The sequence below is a fragment of the Amblyraja radiata genome, chromosome 4, assembly GCF_010909765.2.
Source record: "Amblyraja radiata isolate CabotCenter1 chromosome 4, sAmbRad1.1.pri, whole genome shotgun sequence".
Taxonomy (NCBI): Eukaryota; Metazoa; Chordata; class Chondrichthyes; order Rajiformes; family Rajidae; genus Amblyraja; species Amblyraja radiata.
In genome coordinates, this window is record NC_045959.1 from 105,393,027 (window position 1) to 105,417,258 (window position 24,232).

Below are 24,232 nucleotides of genomic sequence, written 5' to 3' on the forward strand. Positions count from 1 at the left end.
GCCCTTCATGGTTATTGATGGTTTTATGGTAAGCCCAAAGGCCCCCGATGTGGGTTTGATTTCAGTCCTTGATTGGAGAGCAGGGCTGCTGGTGTATGTGGACCCCATGTTTTCCTGAGGACCGGTTTTGGGCCTTGGCCTAAAAGACCTGCGCCCAGCTTTCAAACTGCCACCAGCTTCAGTGAACCGTTTCCTGCCAATGGATGCGTGGGGTGCTTCCAATCTCACCCCAAATGGCGCTGTTCACTGCCGGCACATTCAGGAACAATTTCCAGGTGCATAGTATCTCCCAGCCGGCACCTGTTCCCCGGACTTGCTTCCGAGTTCAGAGTCAGTTGCCAACTGACCCCCTCGCACCCACCTTCACAGAGAGGGAGTTTTGTAGGCAGCCCTGAAAAGGGTGCTGCCGCAGGCTCTCGAGGAGACCTGCGCTGATATGGCTCCTCCATGGCCATATCAGGATGGGTAAAAACGTCCGTGGACGTACCCATGTCGGAGGGAAACCCTCCTGGCCTGACCAGTCTAGGCCTTTCAGACTCCTGTTTTAGCTCTTACCCTCCTCGAGCAGCCGGAGTCTGAATTCACCGCCGGTACCCGCTCTTCTGCGGTCATAGCCATGTCTTCCCCACGGTCCCCTTAGCTGAGGTTTCCCCCAAGCACGGTTCTACCCGCAGTCTTTCCCACGGTCCCCGTAGCTGAGGTTTCCCCCAAACGCGGTTCTACCCGCGGTCCTTTACACGGTCCCCGTAGCTGAGGTTTCCCCCAAGCGCGGTTCTACCCGCGGTCTTCTCACGGTCCCCGAAGCTGGGTTACCCGCGGTCGTCCCATGGCACCGAAGTCGGGTTGCCCGCGGTCTTCCCATGGTAGTCGGCTTCCGCGGTCCCCGCAGCCGGGCTTCTCCCTGTGGTTCGGCATTCCCCCGCGGTCCTTGTAGCAGGGATCCTTGCGATGTCGGGAGCTGGGATTACCCCTCTATTAGTTTCCCTTGTGGTTGGGCTTCCCCCGAGCTGGCGTGGCTTTGCAAACGGGGTTTCCCCATGGTCTCGGAAGAAGGGCTTCCCCACGATGTCTGTGGTCGGCTTCGGATATCCCCGCGGTATTCGCAGCCGGGATTCCCCCCCACCCCCCCGGCGGTCCCTGTAGAAGGGAGCCAGGTGGCGCCGGGGTTCCGACCCCGGACCTCCAGCAGGAGCTCTGCAAAGCTTCCTGCAATAAAAAGAGACCTGGAAAAGTTTAAAACTTACCTTCAGGTTTCAGCTGTTGGAGCAGCGCGCCACCAGCCCATCGTTGCGCAATGCGATAGACGATATGACGCGCATGCGTGCTGGCGGGGTCTTCACGTAGTCAATCACTTGACTCCGAAGTAAAATTCAAAATCAGGCAGCACAAAAGAGTAGAATAAAAACATGCAGTATCCGCAAGAAATTGCAGCGAATTGTGGACGCAGCTAACTAACCTCCCTTCCATTCACTCCATTTACATCTCACGCTGCCTCGGCAAGGCCAACAGCATAATCAAGGGCTGGTCGAACCCTGGGTCACTCCCTCTTCTCCCCTCTCCCATCGGGCAAATGTACAGAAGTGTGAAAACGCACACCTCCAGATTCAGGGACAGCTGCTTCCTCAGACTATCCTTGATCGGACTTTGCTGGCTTTACTTTGCACTATTCCCTTATCATGTATCTATACACTGTAAATGGCTCGATTGTAATCATGTATTGTCTTTCTGCTGTCTGGACAGTATGCAACAAAAAGCTTGTCACTGTACCTTGGTACTCATGACAATAAACTAAACTAAACTAAAATTAAAAGCAACAAATAGATTTGGTAGAATAATATCTAAAAATCTCTTTGATTGATCTTTAAACAGCTCCTTTGCTCTCATTACAGAGTAAATCCACTTGAATCATTTGCTGCATATTCAGCAGCAGATGGCTGGGAATATGCATCGTGCTTTCAACTACTCATGGAGTGGCAAGATCCCCAACCTAACAATGCATATCTATCTTGAATACCAGTTTCAGTTTAGATCCAATAGTAAGGAACTGCTAATTGAGTGCAGGATGAAAATTAGTAGTAAAGTTAATGATTGAAGTCAGTGAGTTCTGCATTGTGTGCAGGAGTTAGCACCGATGCAGTCGTCAATGTAGCGGAGGTAGAGTTCGGGGATTGGAGCCAGTGTACGCCTGGAACAGGGATTTTTCAACGTACCCTACAAAGAGGCAGGCATAGGTGGAGCCCATGGGAGTGGCTTGGATTGGGAGGAAGTGGGAGGAGTCGAAGGAGAAGTTGTTAAGGGTAAGGACCACCTCTGCTAGGCAGAGGAGAGTTTTAGTAGAGGGAATGTGGCTGGATCTGCGGTCGAGGAAGAAACGGAGGGCTTTAAGACCTTCCTGGTGGGGGATGGAGGTGTAGAGTGACTGAATGTCCACCGTCTCGACCCAAAACATCACCCATTCCTTTTCTCTAGAGATTCTCCCTGTCTCGCTGAGTTAAGAGCCTGTCCCACTTTCAAGACCTAATTCACGACCTTATTTAGCCTTGGACATTTTTCATCAGGCTAGAAAAACGCCCCGACCTACTTGATGCAACGAGTACCTACAACTAGCATCACGACCTACCTACGACCTCCTATGACCTCCTACGACCTCGTGACGACCATGCTGCGAGTATGAGTCAAGGGCAAACTCTGCAGTGGTTGTGAATTAGGTCGTGAAAGTGGGACAGGCCCTTTATCCAGCATTTTGGAGAGTCAGTCTCAGTCTACCCCATGACAGAAGGGGGAGGAGTTGTACAGTTTGATAGCCACAGGGAAGACGGATCTCCTGTGGCGTTCTGTGCTCCATCTTGGTGGAACCAGTCTGTTGCTGAAGGTACTCCTCAGGTTGACCAGTGTGTCATGGAGGGGGTGAGCTGTATTGTCCAGGATGCTCTGCAGTTTGAGGAGCATCCTCCCCTCCAAGACCACCTCCCGTTAATGTGAGGCGGATGCTCTACTACCTGCTCCACTGTAAAATGAAACCTGCTCCATCTTGAAAATGAAACAAAATCCTGCAGATACCGGAAATGTGAAATAAAAACCAAAATGCCAGAAACACTGAGGAGATCGGGAGGTCAAACAGTATCTACAGAACAAGATTAACCTGCTGTAATTTACAGTTTAGTTTATTGTAATTTGTACCCTCAAACCAAATTGAGGGTATTTACTCACAGCTGTGTACCGAGGTACAGTGAAAAGCTTTTGTTGAGTGCTACCCAGTCAGCAGAAAGACAACACATGATTACAATCAAGATATCTACAGCGGATAGATGCATGATAAGGGAATAACATTTACAAGTTCATAAGTTCACAAGTTATAAGAGTAGCATTAGACCATTCAGCCCATCGAGTCCACTCCGCCATTCAATCAAGGCAGAAATCTGCCACCTAATCCCATTTTCCTGCCTTCACCCCATAACCATTGGCACCCGTTCTAATGAAGAATTTGTCTATCTCTGCCTTAAAAATATCCACTGACTTGGCCTCCACAGCCCTCTGGGCAATGAGTTCCACAGATTAATTACCCTCTGACTAAAGAAATCCCTCCTCACCTCCTTTCAAAAAGAGTGCCCTTTTATTCTGAGGCTATGACCTCTGGTGCTAGACTCTCTCATCAGTGGAAACATCCTTTCCACATCCACTCTATCTATGCCTTTCATTATTCTGTTTAGTACAAGGTAAAGCCAGCAAAGTCCAATCAAGGATAGTCCGAGGGTCGTTAATGAGGTAGATAATAGTTCAGCACTGCTCTCTGGTTGTGGTAGTAATTTTTAGAGATACAGCATGGAAACAGGCCCTGCGGCCCACCGGGTCCGCGCCGACCAGCGACCCCCGCACATTAACACTATCCTACACACACTAGGGACAAGTTTTACATTCACCAAGCCAACTAACCTGCAAACCTGTACGTCTTTGGAGTGGACTGAAGTGTGTCGGATCAGAAACGTCAATTGTGTTTCTTTCTTTGCATAGATGCTACCTGACCTGCTGACTTGCGAAGTTATCTCTCTTTATCATCATTTATATTTTAACGTATTTTATCCCACAGTTTGGTTCATTCTTCCTGGTTACTCAGCCTCAAAGTTATGAGGTTAAGGGGTGAAGGCAGGAGAATGGGGTTAGGAGGGAGAGATAGATCAACCATGATTGAATGGTGGAGTAGACTTGCTGGGCTGAATGCCCTAATTACTACTCCTATTCCTTATGACGTTATGACCTTATGATCTTATGGTATAGCAACAGGTTAGGCCAGTATGTTTTGAATGATTAGCTTTGGTTCTCCAGTTATCTGCAATTTAGTTTAGTTTAGTTTTTAGATTAGGGATACAGCACGGAAACAGGCCCTTCAACCCACCGAGTCCGTGCGGACCAGCGATCCCCGCACACTGACACTACCCTACGCAGACTAGGGACAATTTACTCATACACCAATTTAACTACTTCCCTGTACATCTTTGGAGTGTGGGAAGTAAACCGAAGATCTCGGAGAATACCCATGTGGTCACAGGGAGAACGTACAAACTCCATACCGACGGTGCCCGTAGTCGGGATTAAACCCGGGTCTCCGGCGCTGCAAGCGCTGTAGGGCAGTGACTCTACCGTTGCGCCACTGTGCCGCCCGTCAATTGTGAAGAGCAAAAATGTCTATTAACATTAAAGAGTTAGCTAGGAAATGCTAGTATATTAGTATATATTTCTCAGTCCATTTTCTGTTCCAAATTCGTACACGGACATTAATGATACAATGTTAAATGGCCTACTCAGGCTTCTATGTTCCATGACATAGAGTCATGCTGCACAATAAACAGCATACATTACATTTTGCTTTCCAACCTACCATTGAAAAGTCATGCCTCCTGTCATAGTCATAGAGTGATACAGTGTGGAAACAGGCCCTTCAGCCCAACTTGCCCACACTGGCCAACATGTCCCAGCTACACTAGTCCTACCTGCCCCCAATTTGGTCCATATCCCTCCAAACCTGTCCTATCCATGTACCTGTCTAAAGGGCCTGTCCCACTTTCACGACCTAATTCACGACCTCTGCCGAGTTTGCCCTTGACTCATACTTGCAGCATGGTCGTCACGAGGTCGTAAGAGGTCATAGGTAGGTCGTAGCAGGCCGTGATGCTAGTCGTAGGTATTCGTGGCATCAAGTAGGTCGGGGCGTTTTTTCTAGCCTGATGAAAAATGTCCACGAGTAAAAAAGGTCGTGAATTAGGTCGTGAAAGTGGGACAGGCCCTTAACTCTTTCTTAAATGTTGGGATTGTCCCTGCCTCAACTACATCCTCTGACAGCTTGTTCCATACATCCACCACCTTTTGTGTGACAAAGCTTCCCCTCAGATTCCTATTAAATCTTTTCCCCTTCACCTTAAACCTATGTCCTCTGGTCCTCGATAAAGTTTGATTTAAGACCCTTTAGTTTTGGATTGAATTAAATCGTTATAATTTTTAATGTAAAATGTATTCATATTATGATTACCATTCCTTAAATGCTCTTAAATAGCAAAACATCAATTCATCCTTTTAATGAGAATAATTGATCTAAAATAACCTGTTCACTCACTGACTACTCAATATGCAGATCTAAAAATCTTCCTCTTATACCCTCCACAAATTCATCAACCACAGTTTTACTGCTGATTTGATTTATAGAAACAAGGAACTGCAGATGCGGGTTTACAAAAGAAAACGCAGAGTGCTGGAGTAACTCCAGTATGAAGAAGGGTCCTGACCTGAAACGTCGCCTATCCATGTCGTCCAGAGATGCTGCCTAACCCACTGAGTTACTCCAGCACTTTGTGTCTTCTTTTGCCAATTTGATTTGCCCCATTTAGTTAGAGAGTCATAGAGTCATATAGCAAGGAAACAGGCACTTTGGCCCAACGTGCTCACCCCTACCAACAAGCCACACCTACACTAGTCCCACCTGCCTGCATTTGGCCCATGTCGCTTTAAACCTGTCCTATGTTCTTTATCTCTCTTCATCATCTTCTATATCTCTCGTTTACCTTTCCTGTGACTTTCAATCTGGAGAAGGGTCTCGACCCGAAACGTCAACCATTCCTTCTCTCCAGAGATGCTGCCTGTACCGCCGAGTTACTCCAGCATTTTGTGTCTATCCATGTACCTGACCAGTTGATGAAAACTCATCCTTTTCCTGTCCACCTTGATAATTGAATTATCCTTTTAACATGTATCTCCAAGTACCTGTTTTCAGACTATGCTCTGCCTTAGCGAAAGTTTACCCCACAACTATTGTTATTTAAAATAAAAATAGACACAAAATACTGCAGTAACTCAGTGGGTTAGGCAGCATCTCTGGAGAGAAGGAATAGGTGACGTTTCGAGTCGAGACCCTTCTTCAGATTGAGAGTCAGTGGAGAGGGAAACTAGAGATATGAAAAGGTTCAGAACAAATCTGATCTGGCACTGATGATGCAAGCACGGTGGAGCCCACAATGGTCCATTGTTGGCTGTGGAAGAGGTGATAACGAAGGGATGCAAACAGTGAATCTAGCAGGACAACTAGGGTGGGGGTGGGATGGAGAGAGAGGAAAGGTCATTAGTTTATTATTGCTATTAGTTATTAGTTAGAATGTTATTAGTCATTTAGTTTAGGGATACAGCAGGGAAGCAGGCTTTTCGGCCTACCAATTCCATGTTGACCATTGATAACCCGTTCATGCTAGTTCTTTGCGATCTCATTTTCCCATACACTCCCTGCACTCAGGGCAATTTACAGAGGGATAATTAACCTACAAACCCGCATGTCTTTGGGATGTGGGAGGAAACCGGAGCACCCGGTGGCAACCCACGCAGTCACAGGGAGAATGTGAGAACTCCACACAGACAGCACCTAAGTTCGGGATTAAACCTGGATCTCTGGCGCTGTGATGCACTGGCTCTACCAGCTGCACCTTACTGTTCCTTACTGTTTTCATTCAAATTGATTCAATTTTATGATTTCATGAGTTAAAATCCTTCTCTCATTATGCCTTCATCCCATTATTTAATTTCAGGCCTATCTCTCCTTTACAATTTTGGCTACCTCTTCTAAAAGCTATGCGTCCAGAATATTTATATCTCATCCTTGGTCTCGTTGCAACTTCATTTCGGTAATGGATTTTAGATTGTCCCCATTTATTTTTATTTGCTCCATTAATTCACCTATGATGTTTTGAATGCTGCTTGCATTCAGATAAAGAGCCTTAAATTTTGTCCGTTTATCATTTTTCCTTGCCTTGACTCTTACATTTGTAATCGTTCCCCCTTCCTGTCAGATCCCAGCCCTCATATCTCATCTCGCCTTCCTGCTTTATAACTTTGTCTTCCTCAACTTTCTGAATTTCGCCCTTCAGAATCCTCCCCACCCAGACAGGCTCTAGCTATTTAGTCTAACGTCTGAGACGCAAGGGACTATAGATGGTGGAATCTTGAGTAAAACACGACGGCACGGTGGCGCCGCGGTAAAACCACTGGCTTACAGCGCCAGAGACCCGGGTTCGATCCGGACTACGGGTGCTGTCTGTACAGCTGTTGTATGTTCTCCCCGTGACTGACGTGGATTTTCTCTGGGATGTTCGGTTTCCTCCCACGCTCCAAAGACGTACAGGTTTGTAGGTTAATTGGCTTGGTATAAATGTAAAATGTCGCTAGTGTGTGTAGGATAGCGTTAGTGTGTGGGGATCGCTGGTCGGCGCGGACTCGGTGGGCCGAAGGGCCTGTTTCCACTTTGTTCATTAAAATAAACTAAAAACATTTAAATCGACTTCAGACATTGACCATTTTAGAACAATTTTGCAAATGGATGCTTAACATTTACAAGGTTATTTACAACATTTATAAGCTAAGTCAGCGGGTCAGGCAGTCCTGTGGGGAGAATGGGCAGTTGATGTTTTGGGTAGGGACCTTTCTTCAGACAAATTTAAAGCCTTCTCTGCACCTCTTGGTATTCAATAGTTTAGAATACATTACTGGCCTGGAAAATAACCTGATGGAACAGTGTAGGAAGGAACTGCAGATGCTGGTTTAAGGGCCTGTCCCACTTAGGAGACCTAAACAGCAACCTCTGGTGACCTTGCCCGCCACCCAAGGTTTCCATGAGGTCATAGGAGGTTTTGGTCACTCTCCCTAAAGGTCGAAAGTGGTTTCCGCGTGGTCGAGGCTTCATCTAGGTTGCTGCTATTTTTTCATCATGATTAAAACCGGCCTCGACTTAAAATAGGTTGCCGTTTTAAAAATCGATAATTTTTTAGTCGCAGGTCTAGTCAAAGCCGGTTTTCTTCATAGTCGAGGAAGGTTTTCAACATATGCGTGGGAGGTGGTAGGAGGTTGCAGGTCACCTCGACCTTGATTTTTTTTTTGGGTGGCAGGCAAGGTCACCAGAGGTTGTTGTTTAGGTCTCCTAAGTGGGACAGGCCCTTTACACCGCAGATGAACACAAAATGCTTGGTGATTGCCAATCACCCCCCCCCCCGGAAACCCCTTCCACCAGGAAAAAAAAATAATTGCACTACTCTGACTGTATGCACGTAAATATATTTATTTATTGCTCATATTCTATGTCGCTCTTCTAGGGAGATGCTAACTGCATTTCGTTGTCTCTGTACTGTACACTGCACAATGACAATAAAGTTTGAATCTGAATCTGAATCTGAATCTGAATCTGCTGGAGTAACTCAGTGGGACAGGCAGCATCTCTGGAGAGAAGAAATGGGTGACGTTTCGGGTCGAGACCCTTCTTCAGACTTCAGAAGAAGGATCTCGACCTGAAATGTCACCCATTCTTTCTCTCCAGAGATGTTGCCTGTCCCACTGAGTAACTCCAGCATTTTGTGTCTATCTGCAAAGAAACAGTTCCTTCTTTGCCCAATCCTGTGGACAGTGCACCATGAATTCATACCAATTTTTTCCCCACAGCAGTCTTTGTAACAGGAATCTGTACACTCTGACCTCCAGGTTCAGAACAGCTTCTTCCCCAACAACCTTTGGCGTGCTTTCTTGGTCTTTCTTGGCCATTGCTTCAATATGGCTGGTCCAGGCCAAGTTGGTGGTGATATTTAATAATAATAATAATAATACATTTTATTTGCGGTCGCCTTTCAAAGTCTCAAGGACACCTTACAGAAAATTAACAAGAGAGAAAAAACATATAGTCGGAGTAAAATAAATAGTAAGGACATCACCAATACACAAATTAAAGACAGAATTCGCTCCAAAGACAAAAAATCATAAACACAATGTGAAGAGAGAGCAGCGGCAGCTAAAGCGCGCCAGCGTCCACTCTCCCTTCCGACAGCCATCTTGGACACAGACTAACATATTCACTTACACACACAAACATCATCCCCCCACAATGGTTACCACTGTGGGGGAAGGCACAATGTCCAGTCCCCATCCCCAGTTCTCCCAAAGTCAGGCCTATTGAGGCCTCCGCTATTGCCTCTATGGAGGCCCGATGTTCCTGGCCGTTCTGGCCGGGTGTTGTTGCCCCGGCGTCGGGAGTGTCCTTTCAGCGGCTGGGCCACCTGGAATGGCCGCTTCCTAACTGGGGACCGCGGCTTCCGAAGCCGACAAGGCCGCGCCAGTTTGTAGCTCCCAGGCTCCCGATGTTAAAGTCAGCGCCGCCCGCTCCGCTCCGCAGACCCGCAGCCCGGAGGTGTTGATCTCGGCGGTCACAGCTCACCGGAGCTCCAGCGCGTCGATCCAGCGCGGCGACCCAGGCAAGGCATCACCCGCTCCGCTCCACGATAGCGCTCCAGCGCTGTGCCACCACCGAAGCCGAGGTGCTGGGCGGTCCCCACCAGGAAACGGCGCTCCACGCCCGCTGGTAGGCCACGAGAACGGGTCGACGGGGCAGCCCGGAGAAAAAGCTGCCTCACCGACCAGGTTTACTCCTAGTTATTTACTCCTAGTTATTTGAAGCTTTCAACCATCTTTACTTCGGCACCGTCAATGTAAACCGTGGTATGTGTATCACTTTGCCTCGATCACTATCTCATTTGTCTTGCTGACGTTGAGAGGTTTAAGAAAGAACTGCAGATGCTGGAGAAAGGATGGGGAAAGGTTGTTGCTCGACACCTGGTCACGAGGTTCTCAATTTCCTTCCTGTCTCATCATTATTTGATGACCGGCCCTCAATGGTGGATTGAATTGGATTTGTGCTGCACAGTCATGTGGGTGTAAAGGAGTAAAGAAGGGAGCTGAGGATGCATGAATACAATCAAGGGTGGTGAATCTGCGGGATTCGTTGCCACAGACGACTGTGGAGGCCAAGTCAATGGATATTTTTCAGGCAAAACGATCGAAGGGTCTCGACCCGAAACATCACCCATTCCTTCTCTCCAGAGATGCTGCCCGAGTTAGACCAGCTTTTTGTGTCCATCTTCGGTTCAAACCAGCATCCACAGTTCCTTCCTACACAGAATAGAATAGAATACTTTATTCTACTTTTTGCTACACTGTGCTTGGCCTCCAGCCAACCTCTGTGGATGTCCTGCCCTGAAACTTTTATGGGGCCATCAGTCACCTGTTCCAGCCTTTCCTCTTCCAAACCATTAACGTCTGGTGTGTCGCCAGGTACGGATCCTGCCTTTGATCCACTGGGGTCATTATCAGAGGTGGCGGCTGCGAGCGGAACCTCGAGTGATGACGTCTTTCCACCTTTGTTGCTTCTCCGCTCTTTGTTCTTCTGTCGGTGCCTCAACAGGTCCCGTTTCTTGCCTGCCTGCAAAGAGAACATCATAGCTCGGGAGGGTTAAGGAGAACTGTTCACCATCTGCAACTGCGTATTAGGGAGAAATTACGGGAATGGGAAGAGCTTCAGGCATGAAAGTCACAGTCATGCCTCACAGTTTCATCCTCTTCAGCAGTCGTGACTTTAGTTTAGTTCAGGGAAACAGCGTGGCAGCAGGCCCTTCGGCCCATCGAATGGATCGGATTGACTGGGTTTATATTCACCGGAATTTAGAAGGATGAGAGGCAGTCTTATAGAAACATGTAAAATTCTTAAGGGATTGCAGAGGCTAGATGCAGGAAAAATGTTCTTGATGTCGGGGGAGTCCAGAACGAGGGGTCACAGTTTAAGAATAAGGGATAGTCCATTTAGAACTGAGATGAGAAAAAACCTTTTCACCCAGAGAGATGTGACTCTGTGGAATTCTCTGCCACAGGAGGCAGTGGAGGCCAAGTCACTGAATGTATTCAAGAGAGAGTTAGATACAGCTCTTGGGGCTAATGGAATCAAGAGATATTGGGAGAAAGCAGGAGCGGACTGATTTTAGATGATCAGCCATGATCATATTGAATGGCGGTGCTGGCTTGAGGGGCCGAATGGCCTACTCCTGCACCTATTTCTATGTTTCTATGAATCCAGGCTAACCATTGATCGCCCATCCTCAATAGCTCTATGTTACCCGCTTTCTTTTCCACTCCTTTAGACATTAGGGGTAAATTTCAGAGGCCATTTAGCCTACAAACGCGCACGTCTTTGGGATGTTGGAGGGAACCAGAGCACCTAGAGGAAACTCACATGGTCACAGGAGAACGTGCAAACTCCACACAGACAGTACCCAAGGTCAGGATTGAACCTGAGTCTCTGTCGCTGTGAGGCAGCAACTCTACCAGCCGCACCACTGTGTCACCCTTAATGGCTTTAGCAGGAGTGACTTGATGGGTTGGTTGAAAGATTCAGCATGGAAACAGGACCTTCGGCCCACCGAGACCACGGCGCCCATCGGTCACCCGTTCACACTAGTACTGTGTTATCCCACTTTCGCATCCACTCCCTACACACCAGGAGCAATTTTGCAGAGGCCAATTAACCCATAAACCTGCACGTCTTCGGGATGTGGGAGGAAACCGGAGATCCCGGAGGAAACCCACGCGGTCACGGGGAGAACGAACAAACTCCGTACAGACAGCACCCGTAGTCAGGATCGAACCCCGGGTCTCTGGGGCTGTGATGAAGCAACTCTACCACTGTGCCACTGTGACTTCAGCAATGGCAACCATCATTTCCTGATGAGAGCCAGGATGTGTATTTACATTTATCCCCTTCCGGTTCACTGCTGCCTCTTCCAGTTTTGCATGACTACATGCTGCAAGGAAGAGTATTATACCAAACGTTTAGATAATGTGACCGACATGGATGAATGCTTCTCCGTGGATTGTCACCTTGTCGTGGTGGAGAAGCTTGTGTGGTCCTGAGATCCTGAGAGTGATGCCGTCTGGAGCTATGCTCCTGGTAGGGCCACCCATGGCGGTAAGGTTCAAGGGGGAGGTCCCTGACAAAGAGCAATACAACCAAGACCTCAACGGTGGACCAGGCAGAGGACGACGGCTGACTTTAGTGGAGCGTCTTAAAGGCTGGGAAGGCAGATGAAGGTTGCAGCAGAAAAGGGTCGTCTTGGTCTCCATGCCATTGGATCCTGACCCAGATCTGTCAAGGGCTGTCTGTGCACCAGTCTCCCCATGTTAAACAAAGTCACGCACAGGCGTCCTCCCAAAAGAGGACAGTCATACTTGTTTCGAGTGACCGCCGAAGATGATGATGATGATGGATGAATAGCTAGCAGGACATACAAGCTGTGAAGTTTAGTTTATTTAGAGATACAGTATAGAAACAGTCCCTTTGTCGAGTCCGCGCCGACCAGCAATCCCCGCACACTGGCACTATCCTACACATTAGGGGTATGTTATAATTATACCAAGCCAATTAGGCTACAAAGCTGCATGTCTTTGGAATGTGGTAGGAAACCGGAGATTCCGGAGAAAACCCACGCAGGTCACGGGGAGAACGTAAAACTCCGTACAGACATCTGTAGTCAGGATCGAACCTGGGTCGCTGGCACTGTAAGGCAGCAACTCTACCGCTGTCCCACCCGTGTAGCTGTATGGTCTGTAATGCTTCTAACCATGTGTTAAAAGAACGATTACATTATATCATTCAACCAACTCCTTGAAGGGTATGTGCGTCCATGAGACAGTGGGTGCTATTTCGAGATAACTTGTGAGATGATTAAAAATTAACTGCACTAAACAAATAAATATTTTGGAGAGATACAAGGAACTGCAGATGTTGGAACCTTGAGTAAAACACAAAGTGCTGGAGTAACTCAGCGGGGCAGGCAGCTTCTATGGAGGATGTGGATCAGTGACATTTTGGGTCAGGATAGCTAGTGGTGTACAGAAAATGTATCCATCATAGTCTTAAGAAGTGGCCCGACCTGAAACGTCACTATTCCATGTGGCCCCGAAACGATGTCTAAACAAATCTGTCAGGTAGACACAAAATGCTGGAGTAACTCACCGGGACAGGCAGCGTCTCTGGAGAGAAGGAATGGGTGACGTTTCGGTTCGAGACCCTTCGATCAGTGTGAAGAAGGGTCTCGACCCAAAACGTCACCCATTCCTTCTCTCCAGAGATGCTGCCTGTCCCGCTGAGTTACTCCAGCAATTTGTGTCCATCTTTGGATTAAACCAGCACCTGCAGTTCTTTCCTACACAAATCTTTCAGGTATGCTGCCTTTGTGGTTTAAGATAAAGTGTTCAAAGTTCAAGAAAATAATGCTGTATTCCTAATTGCGGGAACAATTTATTTTAAGGAGGACTAGGTTTATCAGGAAGGTCTATACCACATGATTAATTATCGCAATGTCACTGTTGTTCCATACTTGCAGTTTTGGTGAAGGTCAAACAGTTACAATAGACAGATGATTCTCTGAACTGATCTGAATGAGTCATGATTAAGAAAAAACTGCAGATGCTGGAAAAATCGAAGGTAGACAAAAATGCTGGAGAAACTCAATAGACAATAGACAATAGACAATAGACAATAGTAGGCCATTCGGCCCTTCGAGCCAACACCGCCATTCAATGTGATCATGGCTGATCATCCCCAATCAGTACCCCGTTCCTGCCTTTTCCCCCTATCCCCTGACTCCGCTATTTTTAAGAGCCCTATCCAGCTCTCTCTTGAAAGCATCCAGAGAACCTGCCTCCACCGCCCGCTGAGGCAGAGAATTCCACACACTCACACCACTCTGTGAGAAAAAGTGTTTCCTCATCTCCGTTCTAAATGGCTTACCCCTTATTCTTAAACTGTGGCCCCTGGTTCTGGACTCCCCCAACATCGGGAACATGTTTCCTGCCTCCAGCATGTCCAAACCCTTAACAATCTTATATGTTTCAATAAGATACCCTCTCATCCTTCTAAACTCCAGAGTGTACAAGCCCAGCTGCTTCATTCTCTCAGCATATGACAGTCCCGCCATCCCGGGAATTAACCTTGCTGCACTCCCTCAATAGCAAGAATGTCCTACCTCAAATTAGGGGACCACAACTGCACACAATACTCCAGGTGTGGTCTCACTAGGGCTCTGCACAACTGCAGAAGCGGGTGAGGCAGCATCTATGGAGCGAAGGTGACGTTTCAGGTCGAGACCCTTCTTCAGACTGATGTGGGGGTGAGGGAGGAGGGCAGGAAGAAGAAAGGAAGATGCGGAGACAGTAGGCTGTGGGAGAGCTGGGAAGGGGAGGGGAAGGAGGGAGAAAGTAAGGACTACCTGAAATTGGAGAAGTCAATGTTCATACTGCTGGGGTGGACACCTACCTCTGTCATGAGATGCCATCATACAATGCAAAAAACATTGCATGTCGCTATATATCCATGAGCAACCAACAATCAACTGAAAGATCATGAAACTATCTGCAGCATATTGCTGTTGTTTTTGTCTGACTAGGTGAATTCCTGGGATGGTGGGACTGAAGAGTGATGAAAGAATGGGTCGACTGGGCTTGTATTCGCTGGAATTTAGCAGGATGGGAGGGGATCTTATAGAAACATATACAATTCTTAGAGGATTGGACAGGGTAGATCCAGGAAAAATGTTCACGATGTTCAGGGAGTCCAGAACCAGGGGTCACAGTTTAAGAATAAGGGGTTGGCCATTTAGGACTGAGATGAGGAAAAACGTTTTCACCCAGAGAGTTGTGAATCTGTGGAATTCTCTGCATCAGAAAGCAGTGGAGGCCAATTCACTGGATATTTTCAAGAGAGAGTTAGATTTAGCTCTTAGGGCTAACGGAATCAAGGGATATGGGGAAAGAACCTGAACGGGGTACTGATTTTGGATGATCAGCCATGATCATATTGAATGGCGGTGCTGGCTTGAGGGGCCGAATGGCCTACTCCTGCACCAATTTTCTATGTTTCTTTGTTTCCTTAACTCTACTGCACTTCAGAAGACAACTTTTTCAGATACTTGTAGAAACATTTTCAGATACCCGACCCGAGCTAAGGGGGTATGGAGAGAAGGCAGGTACAGGAGACTAAGTTGGATGATCAGCCATGATCATATTGAATGGCGGTGCAGGCTCGAAGGGCCGAATGGCCTACTCCTGCACCTATTTTCTATGTTTCTATGTTTCTATGAACTACGTCACCTATCCATGTTCTCCAGAGACGCTGTCTGACCCACTGAGTTACTCCAGTACTTTGTGTCCTCTTTAGATACTTTGTCCTGATCGGCCACTTTATACAGGACGTTATCTGTTTTTATTGCATCGGCAACAAAAAAAAACGCTTCAATGCTTCAATTCACAATATTCACAAAATAATGCACAATTTTATACCTTGTTATATGACCTTTCAGTGCATTAGCTGCAAAAATGTGTAAATGATATACTACGCTTCTGATTTTACCAGGTAGAGACTGCACGGCCCGTGTTCCATCAATCAATTGATGTTCCTCAGAAATAAAAATCGTTTCCCAGTGTTAAATAATACAAATACTTCATCTATTTTAACTTTTTACAGGAAAAGCTTACAAGAAAACAAAACAATTATAATAATTCACCGTTTCCTATCATTTAATAACTTCATCCCGAACAACATCACTTTCAACAATGATTGCTTGACATCAGCAATTTTCCATTTTAATGTTGAACAGAAATATTGCTGACAGCAATGGTTGTAGAGTCAGTGGAGCAGCACGGAGGAACAGGAAGGACCGATGTTCGAAATAAATGTCTCAGCGGCTGGTTTGGCGTCTTTCTTCTCTGAATTAGATCTATGGCCCGTTACGCTGCTGACATATTCATGGTACAAAGGAAATATTAGCGAAGCAATTATTCAATACTGTCAAGGTCAAAATCCTGTACGTCCACATTTTTATTGCTGCGAGAACGTGTTTTGCTCAGCAGCCACATAAATAGAACTTTTTCGATTCTCAGTGACATCTTAGATGAGATGGCCCGGGAGAGGGTCCAGAGGAGGTTCACAAGAATGATCACAGGAATGAGTGGGTTAACATGTGATGAGTGTTTTTATGCCACTGGGCCTGTAATCGACGGAGCTTAGAAGAATGAGGGGAGGGGGGGGGGGGGGATCTAATTGAAACTTACCGAATAGTGAAAAGCTTCGATACAGTGGATGGGGTTATAAGGGAGAGATGGATCAGCCATGATTGAATGGCGGGGTAAACTTGAAGGGCCAGATGGCCTAATTCTGCTCCTAGAAATTATGAACTTAGGAGTAAAGCCCCTGTCCCATTTAGGCGATTTTTTCGGCGACTAGGCTCTCGCCACATGGTCGCGGGGTGACGCCTGTATGGTCTCCTCAAGTCACCTAAAGAGTCGTAACGTTTTTCTGGTCGCCGCTGGATTTTGAAATGTTCAAAACTTTTCGGCGACTGTGGGCTTGACGTAGCTTGTCCTTCTCGTAACGTAGGTGCTGTCGTAGGTTGTCGCCAGGATGACGCAGACTGTCGCCGGGTGACGTTGTTTGTCACCTGGTGCTGACTTTAGTGAATTCCATTGGCGACTACCTACGTCACCCTACGTCAACCGGCGACAGGTACCGGCGACTGAATCGTCCTCAGTTGCCTTCAGTTGTCGCCGACACGGTCGTAGCTTGTCGTGGGTGGATGTAGGTTGACTTTGGTTGTCGTAGGTTGTCCCCTGTGTGGTCGTAGGTTGTCGTAGGTGGACATCCTAATGGGTCTCCAGTTGTCGGTAGCTTGCCGTAGCTTGACATTGACTAGGTGGTAGGTTGTTGTAGCTTGCCGTAGACATTGTCTTTGGGGGGGGGGGGGGAACAGTCGCCGCTTTTTCGGCGACCTGCTACGACTGTGACAGTCGCCGGCAGTCGCTGAAATACTCGCCTAAGTGGGACAGGTCCGTTAAGGGACGAAACCAATTTTTTCCTCTAGTTCTAATAATTGACTGATTGAAAGACAGACCCTTCGGCCCACCGCGTCCATGCTGACCATCGATAATCCATTCTCACTAGGTCTGTGCTATCCCATCCACTCCTTACACACAAGGGGCAATTTACAGAGGCCAATTAACCTTCAAACTCTCGTGTCTTTGGGATGTGGGAGGATACCAGGATATGAGTGGGTTAGCATATAATGAATGTTTGACAGCATTGGGCCTGTGCTCGCTGGAGTTTAGAAGGTTGAGGGTGGACCTCATTGAAACTTACAGAATAATGAAAGGCATATATAGAGTGGATGTGGAAAGGATGTTTCCACTGGTGGGAGAGTCTAGAACCAGAGGACATAGCCTCAGAATTAAAGGGCGCTCTTTTAGAAAGGAGGTGAGGAACGACTCGAAACGTCACCCATTGCTTCTGTCCAGAGATGCTGCCTGTCCCGTTGAGTTACTCCAGATTTTTGTGTCTATCTTCGGTGTAAACCAACATCTGTAGCTCCTTCCTCCAGATTTGTAGGTTCGTTGGCTTGGTATAATTGTAAATTGGCCCTAGTGTGTGTAGGATAGGGTAAGTAGGAGGGATTGTTGGTCATCGGGACTCGGTGGGCCGAACGACCTGTTTCTGCGCTGTATCTCTAAACTAAACTAAACAAAAATAAACTAATCCTACCTCAATGATGGATCACTGCAGTCCAACTCTTACACTGCCATGGAAATCCATGCAGCCACAGGGAGAAAATGCAAACTCCACGCAGACAGCACCCAAGATCACAATACGATCAGGAAGTTTTCTCAGAGATCATTGAACAAGGAGATAAAGCTGGGAACTTTTAGGGCATCACAAGTTTGAAGTTGGGAGTATTATAGAGGAAAGGGGGCAATGAATTAGCCTGTAAAAAATGTTGGACTGGAAACCAAGAAAGAGAAGGCAGGATAGACACAACAAGCTGGAGTAACTCAGCTGGTCAGACAGCATCTCTGGAGAATAGGAATAGGTGACATTTCGGGTCAAGACCCTCAGATGAAAAGGCAAGGGTAGGAAGGTAGAAACATAGAAAATAGACAATAGGTGCAGGAGTAGGCCATTCGGGCCTTCGAGCCAGCACCGCCATTCAATGTGATCATGGCTGATTCATCCCCAATCAGTGCCCCGTTCCTGCCTTCTCCCCATATCCCCTGACTCCGCTATCTTTAAGAGCCCTATCTAGCTCTCTCTTGAAAGTATCCAGAGAACCGGCCTCCACCGCCCGGCAGAGAATTCCAGTAGGTGCAGGAGTAGGCCATTCGGGCTGATCATCCAGAATCAGTACCCCATTTCTCCCCAAATCTCATGATTCCGTTAGCCCCAAGAGCTCTATCTAACTCTCTCTTGAACACATCCAGTGATTTGTCCTCCACCACCTTCTGTGGCAGAGAATTCCACTGATGCACAACTCTCTGGGTGAATTAGCAACAATTTGGGGAGACTGCTGAACTGTCAAGAAAGAAAGCAAATGGCAGTGTAATGCGCGGAATGATAAGGCATGCACAAGAAAATTACTCTCGTGGATTAATACCTAAATGAGACTTCAAGTCCCTGTAATGCTCACCTAAGTCAAAACTACCCCGAGTATGTTCATTTATGGGGTAGATTTTTGAACAAATATTAACCTGCAACCAGTTTAGGTCACGTAGCTACACTCTGCCATTTACTATAATTGCAATTCATTATTTTGACGGATCAGATCCATTTACCTAAATTACATACGCTCTTTGGCAGGGTAGGTGCATATTTGGCACAGGTTTATCCTTCAATAATAACATTCTGTATGCTCTAGGTGACCTACTTTTCATTTTAATCTTGGCAAATGTTCGGCGTGGCTTTTAAAACAAATATGTTAAGACATTAGATGGACACCTTGAATCCGTCGTTACCCTTGGACAATAAGTTCATAAGTTATAGGAGCAGAGTTAGGCCATTCGGTCCATCAAGTCTACTCCGCCATTCAATCATGGCTGATCTATCTCTCCCTCTCAACCACATTCTCCTGCCTTCTCCCCATAACCCCTTGACACCCATAGTAATCAAGAACCTGTCAATCTCCGCCTTAAAGGTGTCCATTGACTTGGCCTCCACAACAGTCTATGGCAATGAATTCCACAGATTCATCACCCGATGACTTAAGAAATTCCTCCTCATCTACTTTCGAAAGGTACGTCCTTTTATTCTGAGGCTATGACCTCTGGATATGGATATTTTTAGGGCAGAGATTGATACATTCTTTATTAGTACGGATGTCAGGATTTATGGACAGAAGGCAGGAGAATGGGGTTGAGAGGGAAAGATAGATCAGCCATGATTGCATGACGGAGTAGACTCGATGAGCCAGATGGCCTAATTCTGCTCCTATCACTTATGAACTTCTGATCTTATGAAACACGTAGAAAGCTGCTCCCTTATTCTCCGGTGTCCTAGACAGTATCCTTAATTTTCTTTTTGCTATAGAAAATTAAAACTTTAAGAATAGTGTAGCTTAAATTGTCCATTCAGTCATTCGCCATTAAGTACAGGGAGAAATGGAGCTCTGTCCTTGTGTCTGTCCTTGGATGACTGAATTAACAAAGTGTCAGGATGATGTTCTGGCAAAGACACAAGCAGAGAGCTCTTTTATATGCTGCTCATCTACAAATTAAGTGAATGTTTTGTGCCAAAATGTGGCAGTCACACTGGCATAACTGTTGAGTTTTGCTCCCTTAAAGGACGTTTGCCAACCACTGGAAAGTTTCTGTCGCATTTCCCTCTGAAAACATTGCCACTCCATTGCGATTAGAGACCCTCGGACCATGTTTGATCGGACTTTACTAGACTTCATCTTCCACTGAATGCTATTCACGTTATTCCCTCTATCCGCTATCTGTGCACTGTGGATGGCTCGATTGTAATCACGTATTGTCTTTCCGCCGACTGGTTAGCATGTGACAAAAGCTTTTCACTGTACCTCGGTAAACCCAACTCAAACTCAAACTCGATGGAAACACAGGCTTCTAGTCACTTCACGCCGCCTCCGCCAAGGACCAATCTCATTACCTCTTCTCCCCTCTCCCATCAGGCAAGAGGTACAGATGTGCAAAAAGGCACACCTCCAGATTCAGGGTCAGTTTCTTTCCAGCTGTTATCAGGCAACCATCTTACTGACAACTAGGGAGTGGTCCTGACCTACTATCTACCTCATTGGAGACCTTCGGACTATCTTTAATCCGACTTTACTGGACTTAATATATTCACTTTATCATGAAGATCAACACAGAATGCTGGAGATATGGATTCCCTCTCCCCTGACTCTCAATCCAAAGAAGGGTCTCGACCCGAAATGTCACCCGTTCCTTCTCTCCATAGATGCTGTCTGTCCCGCTGAGTTAAGGGCCTGTCCCATTGTACGAGGTAATTCAAGAGTTCTCTCGAGTTTCCCCTGATTCGAACTCGGAGAATTACGGTAATAGCCGCTCGTGGGTACTCGGGGCTCTCGTGGACATTTTTCAACATGTTGAAAAAGCTTCACGAGCTTACCGCGTTTCCCGAGTACACGCCGTTAGCGTTACGAGCCACTAAGAGATGTCCCAAGCTCCGACGTACCTGCTACGTACATTCTACGTACTTACCATGAGTTTGATTTTTTTTTTAACTCAGGAGAGCTCTTGGGTAAGCTCGTATAGTGGGACAGGCCCTTAACTCCCGCATTTTGTGTCTATCTTCGGTGTGTGGAGTTCTCTGCCTCAGAGGGTGGTGGAGGCAGGTTCTCTGGATGCTTTCGAGAGAGAGCTAGATAGGCCTCTTAAAAATAGCGGAGTCAGGGGATATGGGGAGAAGGCAGGAACGGGGTACTGATTGGGGATGATCAGCCATGATCACATTGAATGGCGGTGCTGGCTCGAAGGGCCGAATGGCCTACTCCTGCACCTATTGTCTATTGTCTATTGTATATAAACCAGTATCTGCAGTTCCTTCCTACATATTCCCTTTATCATGGACCCACCACCCTTTTATCATGGACTGTGGACGGTTTGATTGTAATCATACATAGCCTTTCCACTGACTATATAGCATGCAACAAATGCTTTTGCACTGTAGATTGGTACGTATGACAATAAACTAAACTAAAACTAAACTAAAATAAACTAATCTTCCCTGCCTGCTGATAAAGATAACTCCTTTTTAGACAACACATCAAATATGTATTGGATTCAATTATATATAATTTGGTAAAAAATGTAAAGGGCCTATCCCACTTAGGCGATTTTCTCGGCGACTGCCTGCGACTGTCATCGAAAAAGCGTCGACTGGACCCCCCCAACAACAATGTGTACGACAAGCTACAACAACCTACCACCTAGACGACGTCAAGCTACCGACAACCGGCGACCCATTAGGACGTCCACCTACGACCACACCTACGACAACCTATGACCACACAGGCGACAACCTACGACAACCAAAGTCAACCTACGTCCACCCGCGACAAGCTACGACCCTGTCGGCGACAACTGAAGACGATTCAGTCGCCGGTACCTGTCGCCGGTTGACGTAGGTTGACGTAGGTAGTCGCCAATGGAATTCACCAAAGCCAGCACCCAGCGACAACCTACGACAGCGCCTACGACAGGAGAAGGACAAGCTACGTCAAGCCCACGGTCGGCGAAAAGTTTTGAACATTTCAAAATCCAGCGGCGACCATAAAAACGGTACGACTCTTTAGGCGACTTGAGGAGACGACATCACGACCATACAGGCGTCACCCCGCGACCAAGTGACGACTGCCTAGTCGCCTGTAGTCGCCGAAAAAAATCGCGTAAGTGGGACAGGGGCTTAATTCACAACAACATTCTGATATGCACTGGTACTGAATTGATAGATTAGTTTGCTGTGTTATTACATTTAACAGCAGTACAAATAACCACAGTAAATCCTGCATGCTGGTTGCCCCATTACAAGGAGGATGTGGAAACTTTGGAGAGGATACAGGAAAGGCTGGGCAGAATGCTGCCTGATTTAGAGGGTATTGGGGAGCTTGGACAAACTTGGATTGTTTTCTCTGGAATGCAGAAAGTTGAGGAGAGTCCTGATAAAAGTACAGTAAACCCTTGCTATAATGCACCATGGGGTAGGGGGACCTTGTCTGCTATTGCCGGCTGTCCACTCTAACCGAGGGAGAGAGATAAAGTTGACACAAGGCTGGGAGGGAAGAAACGCGGTGTTGGGGGGGGGGTTAAACAAGTGGAAATTCATGGGCCCTGTAGTCATAGAGTGATACCGTGTGGAAACAGTCCCTTCGGCCAAACTTGCGCACACCACCCAACATGTCCCAGCTGCACTAGTCCCACCTGCCTGCGCTTGGTCCATATCCCTCCAAACCTGGTCCTATCTATGTATCTGTCTAACTGTTTCTGGAGCGATGGGACAGTCGCTGCCTCAACTACCTCCTCTGGCAGCTTGTTCCAGACACCCATCACCCTTTGTGTGAAAAAGATCCCCTCAGATTCCTATTAAATCTTTTCCCCTTCAACTAGAACTTATGTCCTCTGGTCCTCGATTCACCTACTCTGGGCAAGAGATTCTGTGCATCTACCCGATCTATTCCTCTCATGACTTTATACATCTCTATAAGATCACCCCTCATCCTCCTGCGCTCCAAGGAATAGAGACCCAGCCTACTCAACCTCTCCCTCTAGTCTTGGCAACATCCTCTCAAATTTTCTCTGTACCCTTTTCAAGCTTGACAGCATCTTTCCTTTAACATGGTGCCCATAACTGAACGCAACACTCTAAATGCGGCCTGATCAATATCTTATGCAACTGCAACTTGACCTCCCAACCTATACTTCCAGAGTCCTGATAGAAGTACAGTAAACTCTTGCTGTAAACTCAGTAAACACGCAGTCCGCCAGGAATGGGCCCAGTACTGACACCGCTTGCATTCTGCTCGCTCTCTCCGCTGACGTAACCGCAAGCACACCACGTGATGCCAGCTCGTTGGGTAACGGGCGGAGGTGGGGAGGATAGTGCAGCTCCACTGGTTTGCTGACATTGAGGGGAGGTTTTTGACACCATGCTACCAAGCTCTCTATCTCCATCATGTGTGTGAGTGTGTGTGTATGTGTATAAAACTGAAAGAAGTTATGTGTACACACACATATACATATAAGGTAGACACAAAATGCTGGAGTAACTCAGCGGGTGAGGCAGCATCTCTGGAGAAAAGGAATGGGCGACGTTTCCGGTCGAGACCCTTCTTCAGACTTGACCTGAAACATCGCCCATACCTTCTCTCCAGAGATGCTGTCTCACCCACTGAGTTACTCCAGCATTTTGTGTCTACCTTTGATTTAAACCAGTGTCTGCAGTTCTTTCTCACACACACACACACGCACGCACGCACGCACACACACACACACACGCACGCACGCACGCACGCACGCACGCACGCACGCAAGCACGCACGCGCACGCACGCGCACGCACGCACGCACACACGCACACACGCACGCACACACACACACACACACACACCTATCTATCTATATAATTAAAATTCTTATATTGACCATTTCCTTTCTGCACTGTATATTGATTTTAGAAAAAAGGCTACCATATATCGCTATGATTTTTGGCCATCTTACTCACAGTCCTCCTCCGCTGAGCAGGCCCCATTGATGAAAAAAAAGTTATGAGTGTTGAGATCCTCTCGCCTGTCAATCACCGCAATGAAGGTAATGCCCCTTCCGGGGGGGAGGGGGGGGGGGGGGGGAGAGAAATATAAAACTGAGGATGCCTGGACATGATTCAGTCACTCTACAAGGTCGCAAGGGAGAGGCCATGACTCTCATTCTAAGCTGTGAATCAACTGAACTGTGAGTCTGCAATGTACTTGCAATAAATGATTTGTTAGCCCTTAATGAAAATGCAATGAGCTGTTTGGCCTGCCCTGTGCTTGAAACTG

At 47.0% G+C, this 24,232-nt stretch overlaps 1 long non-coding RNA gene across 1 annotated transcript in view; it reads right to left on the bottom strand.

The window, feature by feature from the left end:
* Positions 1–14,504, bottom strand: part of LOC116971754 — a 17,861-nt gene extending 3,357 nt beyond the window's left edge. Inside the window, exons 1-2 of the long non-coding RNA XR_004411613.1 lie at positions 14,489–14,504; positions 2,621–2,627 (exon numbers count right to left, since the gene is read on the bottom strand). This is a non-coding gene — a long non-coding RNA (uncharacterized LOC116971754). The remainder of the gene's footprint in view (positions 1–2,620; positions 2,628–14,488) is intronic.
* Positions 14,505–24,232: the final 9,728 nt, after the last annotated feature.